Source organism: Phocoena sinus, chromosome X, assembly GCF_008692025.1.
Source record: "Phocoena sinus isolate mPhoSin1 chromosome X, mPhoSin1.pri, whole genome shotgun sequence".
Taxonomy (NCBI): Eukaryota; Metazoa; Chordata; class Mammalia; order Artiodactyla; family Phocoenidae; genus Phocoena; species Phocoena sinus.
The window spans coordinates 77,642,089-77,660,402 of NC_045784.1; the positions used below are offsets into that span (position 1 = coordinate 77,642,089).

General features: G+C 33.9%; 1 protein-coding gene across 1 annotated transcript in view; it reads left to right on the plus strand.

Annotated features, from left to right (window-relative positions):
* Positions 1-18,314, plus strand: part of PCDH11X (protocadherin 11 X-linked) — a 773,446-nt gene that overhangs the window by 333,637 nt on the left and 421,495 nt on the right. The window lies entirely within an intron of this gene.

Here is an 18,314-nt window from a genome sequence, read left to right on the forward strand (position 1 = left end):
TTTTAATTCAAATGGCAAATGGCAACTATTATTATATGAATTCCACCACCCCCATATATTACTGGACCAATAACTTTACAGACTGCATATCCATTCTTTATAATTAATCTAGCCAATTTCTTGAATAATTGACTAGATTGTTACTTAGTATAACCCTTTTTCACTATTTTATGTTATTGATACACTGGAATATATTGCATTTATTCCCTCTTCAAGATCCATAAACACCTTTTCAGGGCTCAATATAAGCTAGGGAATGTGCTAAATGTTAAGTTCATTGAATTCCCACCATCTAGCACTGTATCTGGTTGAAAATAAATACACAGAAAAATGTTTTGAATTGGCTAACAAGACTAACAAGAACTGGCTAATGACTAACAAGATACAATTCCTGCCTTCAAGGATCTCACAATCTAGTGGGGGAGATAAACATATCTACATATAAAAATATTAATTGTAATAACCACTTTTTATAGCATGGCGTTTGAACAGAGGGGAGTATAGACCCAGAGGTAGTAGCAATTAACTTAGGCTGGAAAAATTCATACAAAGTACTTTCCAGTCTAATTATTCTATGGTTAACATCATATTATTTAAGATAAAGATATATTTTGCATGAAAATATGGACATAGAAATAAAATAACAATACTTCTCTATATATTTCATATCACCCTCAATTCCTAACAAAGTTGTGCTTATAATTGTCTCAAAATATTCCAGACTAAGGTGTGTAGATGATTACACTATCTTCTCCTACCTAATATTAAAGATAAATTTAAGAGAAAATATTAATTTTAAGAATATTTATCATTTATGCTTTTCTAGCCAAACAACATTATATATTTAAAGTACATGTATATGAATTATGCATCTACAGAAGTTTGATTCTGTTGTTAAAGAATAGAAAATCTAAGGTTACTAAAGGACAGTTCAAATAAAATGGAAATGTAAGAAAATATAGTAGTCCCTGTAATAGAATCTATTCTCAAACTTTGTTCCAGGTGTAAAGAAATGAAAATGTTTACACATACCAGAAAGAATTTAACAGTGATTTTATTAATTTAACAGTAGACGTCAATATACCCAACACCTAGATTCTACCACTAACATTTCCCTTTAAAACCTGATTATTTTCGGTTATTTTTTATGGTCAAAAAGTCCTTTCTCATACAGATAGTCACTTCTAATACTAAGGATCAATATTATTATGCTGACTTTACAAATAAAGGAACTGAGGTTCCGAGTCACCTTTTAGTTCAGTGCCCAAAAGTGTTATTTACATTCACAGTGTGGTTCCTGACCTTGGCTGTACATACTGATAACCTTTGTTCTACTCCCAGTGATTTTGACAGAATTGGTCTGGGAGACTGTCAGCTGTTAGGATTTTTAAATGCACTCTAGGTGATTCTAATGTGCACTCAAGGTTGAGAAACTCAAAGTAGATGTTCAAAAAATGGTCATTGAATGAATGTGGAGCAAATTTTATTAAATTATTTTTTATAACAGCTTTTTTGAGATATAAATCACATACTGTAAAATCCACCTATTTAAAGTGTACAACTCAATGTTTTTAGTATATTCACAAAGTTTGCTATCATCATCACAAAGGATTTTAGAGCATTTTTATCACTCCAAAAAGGAAACCCGGTATCAATTAGAGGTCAATCACCAAATCCCTGTATGCCTAAGCAACCACTAATGTACTTTCTGTCTCTATAAGATGTGTTTATTCTGGACATTTTATATAAGTGTAACCAAATAATAATGGTCTTTAGTGTCTAACTTCTTTCACTCAGCATAATGTTTTCAAGGTTCATCCACATTTTGGCATGTATACAGTACTTCATCTTTTTATGGCTGAATAATATCCCATTTTATGTACATACCACATTTTTTATCCATTCATTAGTTGATGGTCATTTGGATTATTTCCACTTTATGTGTATTGTGAAGAGTGCTCTGTGAGCATTCATTTGTGTACAAGTTTTTGTATGGACATATGTTTTCAATTCTCTAGATGTGGAATTGATAGGTCAGGGATAAGGTAACACTATGTTTAACATTTTGAGCAAAACAATTTTCTAAAGCACCTGCACCATTTTATGTTCCCATCAGAAATGTTTGAGAGTTCCAATTTCTCTACATCTTCAAAAACATGTTATTATTTGTCTTTTTGGTTTTAGCCATCCTACAGTAGGTGTAAAGTGGTATCTCATAGTAATTTTAATTTTCATCTCCCTGATGGCTAATGACATTCCTCATCTTTCCACGCACTTTTTGTTCATTTGTGTATCATCTTTGAAAAAGTTTCTATTCTTATTTATCCCTTTGTACTAACTTATAAAAGATCTTTATGTATTCTGGACACAAGTCCATCATCAGATATACAATTTGCAAATTTTTCCCTGATTCTGTGGATTGTCTTTTCACTTTATTTGTGGTATAATTTAAAGCACAAAAGTTTTAAATTTTGATTAATTCCAATTTTATTTATTTTTCTTTTGATACTTTTGCTGTTAGTGTAATATCTAAGAAGGCTTTGCCTAACCCAAAGTCATTAAAACTTCCTCCTATTTTTTTATGAGTTTGAAGTTTTAGCTCTTAAATTTAGGTTTGTGATACATTTTGGTTAATATTTTCATATGGTGTGAGAAAGGAGTCCAATGTCATTTTTTTTTCTTTTGTATGAGGATGTCCAGTTTTTCAAGCAACATCTGTTGAGAAGACTGTTTTTTCCCCATTGAGTTGTGTTGGTACCCTGTCCAAAAGAAATTGACTGAAAATGTGAAGGTTTACTTATGGACTCTTAATTATGCTCCATTGATTTATACATCTATCTCTTATTTTTACTACTGCACTTTCTTGATATTCTTGCTTTGTAGTAAGTTTTGAAACTGAGAAGTGTGAGTCCCCCAGTGTTGTTGCTTTTCTTTTTCAAGATTGTTTTGACGAAGTTCTATGCATTTCTCTATAAATTTTAAGATCATCTTGTCAAGTTCTTCAAAATAATGCAGTTGGAATTATGATAGGGATTATGTTGAATTTGTAGATTAATTTGAATTGTTTTGCCATCTTAACAATATTAAGTGTTCTGATCCATAAATATGTGATATCTTTCTATTTATTTAAGATTTCTTTGATTTATTTCAACAGTGTTTTGAATTTTCACTGTAAAAATTTTGCACTTTCTTTTTGCTAAATTTATTATTTTATCTTTTAGACAGTATTGCAAGCGTAATTATTTTCTTAATTTCATTTTTGGATAGGAATGCTACACTAAAGAAATTCAGTTAGGATTTTCTATATACAAGACCCTGTCATCTTCAAATAGAAGTAGGTGTTCTTCTCCCTTTCCAATCTGGATGTCACTTATTACTTTTTCTTGCCTAATTGTTCCAGCTAGAATCTCTGGTACAATGTTGAATTGAAGTGGGAGGCCAGATATTCTGGATCTTAGTAAGGAAGCATTTAGTCTTCCACCATTCAGTATGATGCTAGCTGTGGTTATCTTACAGTTGTCTTTTGTCAAGGTAAGGGAGTTTCCTTACAGTTCTTGTTTATATTTTTATCACCAAGGTGTGCTGGCTTCATTGAGATTTTAGTTAAAAATTTTAATTGACTTTAGATTATCAATAAAACTATATGTTCCATTGCTCAAAATTCAGTAGAAGAGAAGCAAAACAAAACAAAACAAAAAAACCTTGTGAGCAAAATGTTTAATCCATATACGTCTCAGCACATAGTTACTGCTGGTTAAGTGTAGAACACCGATCTGGGCAGTGGATGGACTCCAAAGAATATTAGTTGCTTAGAAAACACCTGAGATTATTCTTAAAGGAATACAGATTTATTTCTGTGCTTAAAATGAATGAATCTTCTCTTTACGTGTTTGGAAATACTGCAGTCACTAGGCATGTTTATTCCAAATGTATTTAAGGCAATTATCCATGTAATTATGGTCACCGACTTCTTTCTCAAGATTTCTTTTCCATAAAATATCCAAATGATTGACAGATTTATGTTTGAATTACCAACAAAGTTGCCTCAGTACCTTAAAATGGAAATTGTTCATAGTTTTAAAAAAGATATCTTTATAAGAAATTATTCTATTGTCTTAACCTTCTATGACCAGATAGAATATCTCAAATCATTTTTCTTAACTTTAGGTTCTAATTGAAGGACTATTTTACCTAAATAATGCCAGGAAAGGCAGTAACCTTTCTTTCTGGGGGTCCTAAAATATTAACCAATGCAGGGTATTGACTTTGAGATTAGTTGCTTTTATAGTCTAGGACTTAATGCAGGTGGGTCTGTACTGACCTCAGTGCTAAAGTCTTGCTCAACCATGAAATAGCTCCTACTGTGTAATTTTTCAGAATAAAGAAGATGAAAAAAAGCCATTAATTTTGTTTGTTTGTTTGCTTGAGGCAATCATTGCTTTAAGTTTCTTCTTATTACTTCTGAATTTGTTAGAAGCATTAGTGACACAATCTGACAAGTCAAATAATACTATTTAGCTCCTTCTTGAAAATAAGCAGCCAGAATTGATTAGGTCAGACATTAGTGATTACTTCAACATACACCAGGAAAGTAGACATGTAGAAAAAAGAATACACAGAGACCCTACTTTTCTACTTAATTGGCACAAATAATTTTTCCTGTAAAGTCTGATTTTCAAATCTGTGACTTCCAAATATATTTGTAATTCTGTAGTGTATACAGAAGTAGAAATATAATGTTGTACACGTGAAACTTATATAATGTCATGAACCAATATTCGCTCAATTAAAAATAATTTAAAACATGTAATGAGAAATAGAAACCAGGAAACCAGCTGCTCGCCTAAACAAGAAGGTTTGGTAAAATGAGAATAAAGATCAGAGATTACCTATTAAGGAAAGGAACAAATGCAATATTCCGCAGAATCTTGGAAGAAAATTGGGACAAAGGAGAAGCTACTTTTATTTTTAGTGTCAAAGGTGATCCTAAAAACAAGAGACTATAGACAAGAGCGATTAAAATTAATAATACAAAGAGATAATAAACTTATAAATAAGCAAAGAGGGATAACAGAGCAAAAGATAAAGGTGTTATTGATTGGCTTGGAGGAGAACGTGATCCTTTTACTAGAGTCTTGAATTTGAGTTCACGTTTTTGGAATGGAGGCTACCAAAGACATTTCCACTGCTTGAAAATGATACTGACCATGACGTTTATGGGAAAACAAAATGGCTGAACATTGATGAGTTCAGTTTTTGTTAAGTTGCAGGTATCATGTCACATGCATGTGAGAATCAGAAAATGTAGAGAATCGATGAGTGGACAAAAAGCTAAATCAGAGTTGGAAATGTAGATTTGAGACACTTTCATGCTGAAACAAAGAAAGTGTTTGATTTTAAAAAGAAAGATCTAATTGTCTAAGAATGACAGCTTTTGTTACATCTCCCAAATCTATGATAAAATGTATGTTTGAATACCATCCATCTTTCACCTATATCTCTGAGGCCTCTTGGTTGCATATAGTTAAGTCCTTAAACTATCCAAAATAAATGTTATTTCTTGATGTTAAGATCTAGAGCCTTTACCATTTTTTGTCCTACAAAGATTATAACTTCATAGCTCCTTGTACTTCAGTAATGAAAAATGATAGTTTCCCAGCAGCTATTAAATGTGGTTAACCACACAGAATAATCCTAAGAAACTTAGTTTCAGCATAAAAGCATCTAAAATATACAGAACTTTTAAAGTGTCATTTAATCATTCAAGGAGAAGAAAAGTAGACATTGTGTATCTGCAGCTTCCCTGCAAAACTGCCACAGCCTAGCATACAGTTCAATATACAGGGGAAAAAAATTCTGATTTTACAAGAAATCCATGAAGAATAAGCCATACTTTTGGATGATTAATTAAATGGACTTAGTGGATCTATAATATTCAAATGTTAGATAGATAACCAACAAGGTCCTACTGTACAGCACAGGGAACTATATTCAATATCTTGTAATAACCTATAATGGAAGAGAATCTGAAAAAGAATATATATATATATATATATATATATATATATATATAACTGAACCACTTTGCTGTACACCTGAAACTAGCACAACATTGTAAGTCAACTATACTTCAGTTAAAAAAATAAAGACAAAAAAATTCAAATGTTAGGCACCTTTAGTTAAAAATTTCTAACTTTTTGAAGCAGGTAAGAATGATACATAGAAATTACTGCTAACTGAAGAAGATATTCTCCCCTGAAAAGGACATACATATGTACAAAAATATGCATGTATTCACACACCTCTGTGATAACCTAAAATCCCTAAAATAAGAACTTCCCAATCTATAATTACATGAAGTCAAATTTTTCAGATTGTTTTCCTCTTTTAGTAAAACATTGTAATTTTTCCATTTAAGTCAAAGTAACTATCTTAAAACCACAGAAAAAGAGGTGGCAAAATAAAACTGGTTCTAAACTCCTGATTTTTTATGTACTCCTTTTCACTATGACACACTGCCACGCTACGAGTTTACTGGAAGAAGCAAAATGAACAAGAGTGCCGACATATGGTTCATCATTGGAATGTCACCTTGGTTTCCAAAAATTTAGGATGTACCTAGGAGCTGACTTCTCAGATTGGGTCTGGACAAAAATAAGTAGATTTAGAGATACTTTTGACTTGATTCTTATTATTCATTGTAATGGATTTCACTAGAGCTTTAAAATCCTCACTGAAGATGTCACAGGAATTTAATGGATTAGTTAAATCACAGGCTTGTAGATATTTTCAGGCAATGTTCTGAGTTGCTTGAAAAGTAAAGCTTCCTTAATCTTCCAAGTTTAAGTTCCTTCAATTCCTACAACACCACATACAGTCATCTAATGTGCAATATAGTGGGGAATATTGTTTCAAGAACGAGATCCAGATTCAATATGCAGAACATTTGTCAATTTTGAAAGTTAACCTTTTTAACCTTGCTCATAAAACCATATGCGGTTCTGTAATTCAAGTGGTCTGCTACTTTTACATGGGAGTGGAAGAACAGAAAAAGTATATACATGGAGATATTACATTATCCCTGCCTGGGTTAATAACTTCTGCCATGTTCTCTAATGTCCTCTCGGGCATACACCACAGACCCCTAGAATAGTTTTCCATACTTTTTTGGAGGGTGGGGAAATGGGGGGTCACGACCCTCATTGTAACTAGCAGTTGTTTTAAACTGTAAACTAAGTGATTTAAGTGATTCTTAATCCAGACTTAGTTTGGGACACTGTGCCCTGTGCTTGCATTTCTTTGGAGAAGTTCTGGTACAAATAATGCACCTAGCTATTAGAGTACGGAGGTGAAAAACTCAGCATATAGACAGTAGCACATTCTGACTCCATTACAAAAGCTTCTTTGGGGCTAGATTCCAGAACTGAGGTGATATAAAACTCTCAAACCCTGGAGGTGGCCTAATAGACAGTAAAACTTACAAGTCAGTTGAATAATGGGGCCATTTAAGTTTGTCATCATGTAGCCAAATAAATGTTTATCTTTTGGGGCTTGCCCATATAAGTTTTGGAAATATTTTGATGTGTTTAAAGCAAAAATGTAATAGTCATTTTTTGAGTTGAATTCCTGAATTTCAGTGCAACATTCGCACAAAACCTAGAATGATTTAGTTGAGCCAGTTTTTTGTAAATGCTTTTAGATGATGTGTCAGGGTTGTATGTAATCCCAATCACTTGAAGACATTTTATTTATGGGTGATATATATGTATACTTTTTAAAATGTTTTATATTTGGTAGTACTACTGAATATTTGTTTTGTTTTGGCTTTCTCTAACACCTCTCTCCAGCTACCACCACCACTCACTTTTTACCCATAAATGTCTTTCCATTGAGTCTTATTTGTTTCAAAGAAAGACAATAAGGCATGGCTAAATGAATTGTGAGGACAATTCAGATTGATTTCTTTTCTCATTATTTTAAATATAAAATTTCACAAGTACAGAACAAAAGACATTTTTTACAGAAATAATTTGAACGCTATGTTGGGAATAGTAGGAATCCCAAGTAGAATGAAAGCACTTAAATTCTTCCTACAATCCTGAAGGCCTCAGTGACTCTCAAAATAATGAAAACTGAAGAACAATGTCTGGAATTTGCAGCTTATTGTTAACATACAGCAGAGTGTGCTTCAATAACACACAGTGAATAACCAGTGAATATTATTTAGTAAACTAAGATGGCTATAGATGTTCAATTGATGTTCGTTATTTGCATCCACTCTTTCCTGCTTCAGACATTCTATAACCATAGAATCACATCTAGCTGCGACATATCTCAAGAATTAAAACCTGAATTTATTTGGCAGTCATATTCTTGTGATATTATTCTGTATTACTGAAAACAGTGGTCTAATGATATGTCTACACACTTTAAAATTTTTGAAAGTGGCAATATATTATGGTAAATTCATGCAATTTGGAAATGTATATTTGAAAATACATCATCTTTAAGTTGATTTTTTACCTTGCTTAAAATTCATCAGATAACTGTGCAGTTTTCACTTATGTCCTATATTCCATGGTTTCCAGGTTCTAAGGCTTATTCAATAATTCACATATATTAAGCTTCATGTTGATTTACCAAGGACGAGGATGAATATTCCTTAGTGTAGACAGATATTTCCCAAGTTTGAAAAGTCTTCATCTAATGATTTAAATAATGGATTTTACCATGTATTACAAGTCAAACAAAATTCAAAATCATAAAGAATGAAAGTTATAACGAAAGGAATCTTTTGTTCCAAATCAAAGTCAGAGACTATTTCAGAATTAAATGAATCATTTTATGAAAAGTGGGCAAGGACATTTTTCACTGCCATTATTAATACTACTTAAAACACATAGATTCATATGAAATGTTTTCAGATAATAACTCTTCTTTTTTTCCAGCAACTTTTCCCTGCAGGTATGCTAAGTTTCTCAATCAAGAATATCTCTCATGTTTCCTCACATAAACAAGAAGGTAGAAGAATGAAACAATTTAACAAACCCAAGCCAAAAGATCACATTCCCTGAAATTTATAACTAACAGAAGTGAAATCTGCATTTTTTTTCCTTCTTTTAAACTGCTTTATCAACTTCACAATGTATAATGAACATCTCTCCATGTAATAGGTAAAACTCTCTTGCTGACAGAAGCTTACAGATTGGGTCAAAAACACAGCATTCAATTAGAAGCTAGTAAAGCTGGATTTTTTTTTTTATCTTAAATTTTCCATTTTATTTCCATAATATTTCTTTAATTTTCCATTTCACTTTGTATATGAACACAACATGGACAGTTTAAAGCAAGTGAATATTAATAATTATAGTATGCCATTTTAATGAAGAATATAAAGACAAAATCATCAGGTTTAATTTTCTAAAAGGCAGAATACTTCAAGTAACCCCTTTTTAAGCATTTTTGCTTTCCCTTTATTGTATATATCCATCACTAATGGTGGCACAAACATTTGAAAATTTTAATCCATCTGAATTTCAAAAAATGAATATAAAAACCATATTACCACTGACCGTAAAAACATGTGTATAAAAAAAGACAAGTGTTTAAACTGCTCAGCCATATAATTAGAATGATATGGAGAAAGAAATGTAGTGAAAAAAATGTTGTTTCATTGAAAAAGTTTTGGTATTAAAAAAGTCACAGTTTCTTGTCAGGAAAGTGCTTATTTACGTATACCTTACTTAATGGAATAGGCCCCGTTAAAAATGAATTCCATGCTTCTATCACGGTATCTTTTTGAGCTTATTCAGAAAACAATTAGAGATAATAAGGTTGTAGAAATCTGAAACATGTTTGGAGAGCCTGACAGACATCTTACCCCCCTCCAATCAGGAGTTTCCCCTACCACTCCACTGAAGTAGCTATAGCAAGGTCAATACTTATTTCTATGTGGCTATATATAGGAATTAGTTCAAAATTCTTATCTTATTTGATTTACCTGCAGCATTTGGTTCAGTTGGTCACTTACTCCTATTTGAATGACTTTCTCCCATTGGCTTCCTGGACCTTACTCTCTCTCTCTATTTTTTTTTTTACTTATTTATTTATTTAACATCTTTATTGGAGTATAATTGCTTTGCAATGGTGTGTTAGTTTCTGCTTTATAACAAAGTGAATCAGTTATACATATACATATGTTCCCATATCTCTTCCCTCTTTCGTCTCCTTCCCTCCCACCCTCCCTATCCCACCCCTCTAGGTAGTCACAAAGCACCGAGCTGATCTCCCTGTGCTATGCAGCTGCTTCCCACCAGCTGTCTATTTTATGTTTGGTAGTGTATATATGTCCATGGCACTCTCTCACTTTGTCCCATCTTACCCTTCCCCTTTCCCGTATCCTCGAGTCCATTCTCCAGTAGGTCTGCATCTTTATTCCTGTCTTGCCCCTAGGTTCTTCATGACCGTTTTTGTTTGCTTGTTTTTTAGGTTCCATATAAATGTGTTAGCATACAGTATTTGTTTTTCTCTTTCCAACTTACTTCACTCTGTATGACAGACTCTAAGTCCATCCACCTCACTACAAATAACTCAATTTCATTTCTTTTTATGGCTGAGTAATATTCCATTGTATATATGTGCCACATCTTCTTTATCCATTCATCTGTTGATGGACACTTATGTTGCTTCCATGTCCTGGCTGTTGTAAATAGAGCTCCAAAGAACATTTTGGTACATGACTCTTTTTTTTTTTTTTTAACATCTTTATTGGAGTATAATTGCTTTGCAATGGTGTGTTAGTTTCTGCTTTATAACAAAGTGAATCAGCTATACATACACATGTATCCCCATATCTCCTCCCTCTTGCATCTCCCTCCCACCCTCCCTATCCCGCCCCTCTAGGTGGTCACCAAGCACCGAGCTGATCTCTCTGTGCTATGTGGCTGCTTACCACTAGCTATCTCTTTTACGTTTGGTAGTGTATATATGTCCATGCCACTCTCTCACTTTGTCCCAGCTTACCCTTCCACCTCCTGCTCTTTACTCTCTCTTGTCACTCTAACCTCAAAGACACTCATTCTCAGTGTCCGTTGCTGAATCCACATCTTTTCAGCCACTCTACATTGCAGTGGCCAGGGCTTGGTCTTCAAACCACTTCTCTTTCCTATCGAATCTCACTCTCTTGGTGAGATTATACTGTCTCATGGCTTAAATAACATCTATATACTGATGACTTCCAAATGTATATCCTCCAGTCCTTCTTCTCCCCTAAACTCGAGAGTCTCTACCTGGATGTTTTATAGGCATTTCTAACTTAATATGCCCAAGACAATTCCTGATTCCCTTCCTCCAAATTTGTTCTTCCTGAGACTTTGCCATCTCAGTTGGTCCTGCAAAACCTTTGGGATCAGTCTTGACTCCTCTGTTTCTGTCATGCCACATATCCAATCCTTTAACAACTCCTGTTGGCTCTACTGTTAAGATATATAGAATCCAACCATTTTTGACTACATCATTGCTACTGTCCTTGTCCAAGCCATCATCATGTCTCTCTTGGATTATCAAAATGGCTTTCTAACAGGTTTCCCTACCTTTCCTATTGTCCTCCAATCTATTTATCAATACATGGCATCTAGTGAAATCCTTTAAGAACTCAAGTCAGACCATGTCTCTCCTGTGTTCAAAATTGTCCAATTTCTTACCACTCACTCAGAATAAATTTAAATGTACTCAGTGGTCTGAAAGATCCTATATGACTTGATAGGCCTTGTGTCTCTAATCTCATATGTTTCTATCCTCCTTAATCATTATACTCTAACTACACTGGCCTCTTTGCTGTTCATTAGACACATCAGCATACCAAACACTCTTTTGTGTCAGGAGCATTGTTCTTGCTGCTTTATTTGCTTGGGATTCCTTTTCCCCAGATATCCCTATGGCTTGCTTGTTTTTATCGCCTTTAGGTCTCTACACAAAGTTAGCTCCTCAGTAAGAATTTCTTTGATCACTCTATGTAAAATAGCAACCATACTCTCCAGAAATGTCTATCCCTCTGACTTGTATTAAATTTTGTCCCACAGCACTGCTCACCATATAAAAGACTATGCATATTTATTTTGTTTATTGTCTGTCACACCTCCTATAGAATATAATGGCCATGGGGGTAGAGATTTTGATGACCTTATTCACGGCCGCATCCACCATATGTGGAGCAGTATATAGTACTTTGTAGGTGTTCGTTAAATATTTATTGAATAATTGAGTGAATGAATGTTCATCTCAAGTATCCTTGTCTTTAGTTTCCTGCACAGTTCATTAGTGATCTATTCTCATGAGATTTTGTATATCATGTAGGTACTGCAAAAGCCATTTAATTTTCTTAGGTCCTGACATGTCAACACTAGCCAGTATTTTCATGGCTGTGATTGACATTTAAAATGTTTTGTGGACTTCCCTGGTGGCACAGTTGTTAAGAATCTGCCTGCCAATGCAGGGGACACGGGTTTGATCCCTGGTCTGGGGAGAGCTCAAATGCCGCAGAGCGACTAAGCCCTTGTGCTACAGCTACTGAAGCCCGCATACCTAGAGCCCGTGCTCCACAATAAGAGAAGCCACCACAATGAGAAAACCTGTGCACCGCAACAAAGAGTAGCCCTCACTCTCCACAACTAGAGAAAGCCCGTGTGCAGCAACGAAGACCCAAAACAGCAAAAAAATGAAAAAAAGTTTTGTGTCTAACCCATATATTTACATTTTTCAGAATATCCATGATTTGAACTCAACATTTAGTAGGTATATTGGTTTCCTATTGTTACTGTAACATATAACACAAAACTAGTGGCTTAAAACAACAAAAACTTATTATTTTACAGTTCTGGACATCAAAAGTCCAAAATGATTCTTATGAGGCTGAAATCAAGGTGTCAGCAGGCTTATATTCCTTCCAGAGGCTCTTGGGGTGAATCTGTTTTCTTGGCTTTTCCAGCTTTTAAAGGCTGCCTGCATTCCTTGGCTCAGGGCCACATCAGTTTGACTTCTACTTCCCTCTTCACATCTCTCCCTCTGACTCTCCTTCTTCATTTTTTTTTCATAAGGACCCTTGTGATTACATTGCACCCACCTGGATAATCCAGGATAATCTTTCCACTTCAAGACCCCTAATTTAATCAAATCTGCAAGTTAACATATTTACAAATTCAGTGTTTAGGATGTGGACATATTTGAGGGGTCATTATTCTACTTACCACAAAAGGCTGAATTTTTAATGGAAATAATTTAAAATGGTGATAGGAAACACTGCCAACATCTAAGCAAATAATGAAATCATTCCCAAGGTAATATATGGATCTTAATATTTAAAAAAATTAGGTATAAAAGTAGAAGTTTTGTGCTCTTTATAATTCTGCCAGTACTTTTGAAAGAATAGATGCTGCAAACTAGTCTGCAAGTTTAGGTTTTTATTTCACCAAAGAAGAAAATGCAGGTACTTATTTGATTTAAAATGTTACCAGATCTTTATTAAATAGCATGACTGGTTTGTTTCCAGTCTGGGATGAAGGTTCAAGTGAATTTTATTTGCTCTAAACAATGGCTAATCTTTTTTTTTTTTTTTTTTTTGCCTTACCACAGAGCATACGGGATCTTAGTTCCCTGACCAGAGATCCAACCCGTGCCCCCTGTAGTGGAAGCATGGATTCTTAACCACTAGACCGCCATGGCTAATCTTGAATATAAACATAAGGGTATTTGTTCTTCTCTGCATTATCATAGACTTGAAAATCTTCTGTATTTATCTTTATAGTCAGTGAAAATAGGAATCGAAAGGTGAGGACTTAGATGAAGTGCCCAGGGAGAGTGAAACTTATATATGAGAACTGATTACATAAAGTTCTGGAAAAGTCCGGGAGGCTGAACATCTGATTGAGACAATTGTCACCTCATTCCACAGGTGGGTTTTATATTCATATTTACCCATTGGAGACAGTTAAGGATTTCTATAATCTCTGTGGCAGAGGTTGAGAAAGCTGCGACTAGATACCATGAATGGAGTGATTGGGAAAATGATGAGACAGGACTGGGAGGACCTATCCCCCCAGTTTCCCTGCCTGTCTCTTTCTTCTTTCTAGGTTCTTCCCTCAATAGCCTTTCCCAGCCTCTACATTTCTTATTATTACAGTCATTCAGTTGGATTAAGACATTAGGTCTCCACAAGCACAAATTCAGCCAGGGAGGAATTAGCATAATAAGAAATGAACACTTTAGGATATATTAATCAGATTGGCTTGTGATTCACAATGGAAGGTCCTGAGCAAACAAAGCCGTAAAATCTATTTGATGGAATAATAGAGAAAGGAAATTTATGTTGGGGACCTGCTGAGGGAGAATAAGTCTAAATGGGGTTTATAATGAAGGGAATCCTGGGGCAGCCATTCAGTTTTTGTCATGATTAGAAAAAAACTGGCATCACTGAGAGTAGGTAGAGAATATTGCTTGGGAGGAAGACATCACCTATTAATTTTTTTCCCATTTTTTCATTCATATTTTTTATATTTGGCCATGAGAGAGGATGGATGAGATGAGATAGAAAGGTATTCTGGAGACTGTTAAAGGTATTAAGAAAGTAAAATGAACATCTTTGCAAGTCTCTGCTTTTTGGACAACTTACAAAGATATCCACATTTAACAAATTTATATACAAAAATGATCTCAAAGATGTGATGCCAAAGGCTTTGATTTTATGACATTTACAAGGGAGGAACTTGAACAATGGAAAATCTTTCTTTGCAGTAATAAGTGTCTTCAATATAATTTCATATTTGTATGATTTTTACCATGATTCTATATACTTGGAATAGAATTTTGCATGGTAAAGTTCGGTTGGTGGAAAGCCATAAATATAAGTGATTTTAATCTAGCTACATGACTAAGATTCTAAAACCTGAGGGCAGTCTTAAAAGTAGTGTTTATATATTAAATTATTTCAGCACTTTGCATAAATATATAATCTATCTTAAGGTTCTATAGAAATGGTATTGGGAAGCAAGGACACATAGTTTAAATTTAACAGTAGAATTGCAATTATTTTTTGTGCAAATATTATACAGATACTGAGCTAACAATGGTTAAATTTTTGACAGCCTATTACATCGTGTACATTCACATTACAGAAATTATTTTTAAAAGTCTGTATATTGGCACTGTAGTGAACTCCTCTGTTGATGATCCTCTTGGTCTAGAAAATATGTCTTAGCAGATGCAACTTTATTTTTTATATCAAGCATATTTTAAAGTATATATTACTAAACATATTATTTTGCTTTTTTTAGTATATCATTTCATAATTTCTTTTAACATTTTATGTGATATTTTTATATATGTCATGCTTTTTAGTGTAATCATATCCATTTTAGTGTAATCAAGCTAACACATTTATTTTCAGCTCCTTTTCTTGAAACTCAAATGTTTTGGCTGTGTCTGTAAAATACTTAATATCTTAATGAAAATGGAGGGGAAACATTAGTCAGTTTCTCAGATGTTTCTAAGTCTTTGAGACAACAACATTAAATGGGAACACATCATCATACAGTAGAGATGACCAAATCTCAGACAGCTATGTTCTTTGACTCCACATCCTACAACTCTGTCTGGCATATAGTAGCTTCTCAGTTAATGTTAATTGAGTAATTAAAGGAAACGATCCTATTTGTCCTTACCCACCCAACCTTAACATCAGCGTGTTCATCTCTAACAAATAAACTACAAATACCAGTCACTACTCCAGGGAATGAAGTGACCATAATTTTCTTTTTTCTTTTCTTTTCTCTTTTCTTTCTTTCACATGTAAAGTCAGTACTTTTGACTTCAGGGGCTCTACTCTATTCTGTATTTCTTCACACAGTCTGACCCCTTTTTCCAATTCTCCTTCCCTGTTTTTTTCTACTTTTGGTTTCAGTTATCTTGATAACCCCTGTGTCTCATCCACATTTTCTTCTGTTTATTCAGCATGTATTTATTAAGCTCCTGTTGTGTGCCAGAAATTGGTCAAGGCACAAGTGTAAATGAAAAGTTTTTAACCTTTGTCATGGACAACATTCTAGTGGATGGACACTGAGAATGAATAAATAGATAAATAAATAAATAGATAAATAAATAAATAAGTAAATTTATACTAAATTAACCTAGTGGGTTAATATGTGTCTTTCCAAAAGATATGTCCAAGTCTTAATTGCCAGTACCTATAAATGTGACCTTATCTGGAAAAAGAGTGTTTGCAGGTATAATTGAGTTAAGAATCTTGAGATGAGACCATCATGGATTGCAGGGGTGGGGCACGGATTTTAAATCCAGTGACAGTGTCATTATAAGAAGAGGGGAAGACACAGAGACACAGAAAGAAGGCCATGTGAAGGAGGCACAGATTGGAGTTATGCAGTCCCAAGCCAAGGAATGCCAAATGTTACCAGTAGCCATCGGAGGCCAGGAGAGAGGAGGCATGCTGCAGATTTCCCCTCAGAGCCTCCAGAGGGGACCAATTCTGCCGACACCTTGATTTTGGATTTATGACCTCCTAAACTGAAATAATTTTCTGTTGTTTCAAGCAGTCAAAATTGTGGTAATTTGTTACGGCAGCCTTAGAAAACTAAGACAGTCAAGATGCTGAGGTGTGCTATTGAATAAAATAGAGAAGGGAGTTAGAGATTGTGAGAAATTTCAAATTTAGATATGTGAGTATATAATATTTGGTCAAAGATCTGAAAACAGTAAGGGACTGAGCAAAGAACAAGGGGCAAGAACATGGCTGTATATTAAAAAGGAAACAAGGAAGCCAGTGTGGATGGGCCAGTCTGAGAGAGGGCAAGGCAGAGGGAAATAAGATTAGTAACATAGCATGAGGCTGCTTCATAAGATGTCTTGTAGGTGGTATTATACACAATGAGACGTAAACTGTTACAAAGTCATGCTCAAATAAGAGGTATGCTATGTTATAATTCAAGTGCTGTGTTAGACTATGATTTTCTTCCTTCTTGGAATCTATAGGAAGCTAAAGTAGACCCTTTTATGCCCAAAAGTTGATTGTCGATTAAGGTGATTATATTTGCTTTGAACTAACATGAAATAGATGGCAGCATGTATCGAATACTAATGATATATGCCAGGTGCTATTCTAATTGCTGTGCACAAAGATCTGTTTAATCTTCACACCAATCCCACGAGAGAAGTGTTTTCATTCTCCTTTTTAAGGATGAGGAAACAGAGATTCAGGTAAGTTAACTAACTTGTACAAGATTTTAGAACAAATTAGCATGCACAAATGGCATTTGGTTCAGGTCTGTGCGATTCTAAAGCCTATGTTTGTAAATTCTTTGTTGTTTTTACTAATCTACTCGAACTATTTGTATACAAAAAACATATTACGGATAAAAAGCCAAATTGATTAGATATTTAAAACAAAATGTAATATGTAGGTCTTGAGCTAGAAGAATCTTTATGTGCTTATCTTCTTTGAAGCCCCTATTTGACATATTATTTAATCATGTTAGGCTTGGGATGAAGTAGGCAGCTTAAGAAATAATAGCTTAAAACCTTGGTTATTAATTTAGTTTATTTCTGCAATCACTGTACCCACTCAACATTGGCAAGCAATTGCATTTTCCCTTGACTTCAAAAGGATTTCAACATTCCTATCTTTCTCATCAGTCTCAATACTCTGCCCATGTCTATATATAATGAGTGTGCATTTCTTTTAAAATAAAATTCCAATGCGTCTAGTAAATAAATATTTCCTCAATACCCTTGATAGGAAAGTAATAATATAGTGATCATAAAGTTCTTGATATATAAAAAGGTTGCTTTCTCAGAAATATAGATTATTCATTTTTACTTTTTCCCCCTTTTTAACTAGTCCTTAAAGACCACTTACTGTAAAATCTACTATGAAATAAACTTGAGATATTAATCTAGCTTAGGTTTAGAAAATCTACTATAAAGAGACATAATTGTGATGTTGTTTTTTAATTTTTATTATAATGTTATAATATGCAAAATTTTCCTAATGCTCTAATACAAAAATAACCAGTACTAAACTTTCTACCCTTTGTAACCTAACTCCAATTTTAAAATTCCATTTGCTTGTTATTCCCCTTGTTTTGGTCAAGGTAAATTTGCTCTACTTGAGCTAATATGGACTCTCATTACTGTACTCCTAAATTCAATAGGTAATCGCCTAGGATAGGGGCACAGTTATATAGGTCACATCTCTATTTTGCCTACATTATTTTCCGTCATATTTCAGACAGCTAACTTCTTTCTTTCCT